The following is a 632-nucleotide window of genomic DNA, read 5'->3' as shown; positions in this document are numbered from 1 at the left end:
TGGGGCCTGGTCATTTAGGAATTCTTTTTTCCTCCATTTCTTTGCCCTACCAAGATTTGGGGGACTCACACGCACACACACACTCACATATATGCCCAGAATGTTTTTTGTTTGTTTTAGGTTTTTGTCATAGGGCACACGTGCACCAGAGAGAGAGAAAGGGGAAGTGAGAAATCACCCCCCAGGGAGGATGGCCATGACACAATCCCTCTCTTTTCAAGATTTCTGTCATGCACACACATGCACCTCATATGTTTTTTAAGCTGCCAGGTCCAGGACTCAAACTACAGCCATGTGGAAAGTCCAATGCCTTAAGTACTACACCACCTGCTGGCCCCCAGAATTAACTTTCTTGCTGTACTGACTGCTAAGCAGCATTGATCATTGAACTGTACAAGGACACTTTGAAAAGTTCATGGCATTTGATAGAAAGTGGATGGATATGGAAGATTTATGGTTGAGAGAAGCAAGCCAGGCTATGCAAGAGAAACACTGTATGTTTCCAGTTAACATATACTGACTTTCTGTATTGGAGGATGTAAAAGCATTGAAAATAGTTATGGACATTTTAGACAGCATTGAAGGAGGGTAGAAGGAGGGTGGGAGATGAGAAGAGCATAGGGACAGAAATT

The 632-nt window shown here is 43.2% G+C and overlaps 1 protein-coding gene across 4 annotated transcripts in view; it reads right to left on the bottom strand.

Annotated features, from left to right (window-relative positions):
- DAB2 (DAB adaptor protein 2) overlaps positions 1–632 on the bottom strand; it is a 60,611-nt gene that overhangs the window by 17,447 nt on the left and 42,532 nt on the right. The window lies entirely within an intron of this gene.

This window comes from Tupaia chinensis, unplaced genomic scaffold (genome assembly GCF_000334495.1).
Source record: "Tupaia chinensis unplaced genomic scaffold, TupChi_1.0 Scaffold000489_1, whole genome shotgun sequence".
NCBI classification, from domain to species: domain Eukaryota; kingdom Metazoa; phylum Chordata; class Mammalia; order Scandentia; family Tupaiidae; genus Tupaia; species Tupaia belangeri.
Note: the sequence above shows the minus strand (reverse complement) of the source record. Positions and strands in the feature narration are given on the sequence as shown.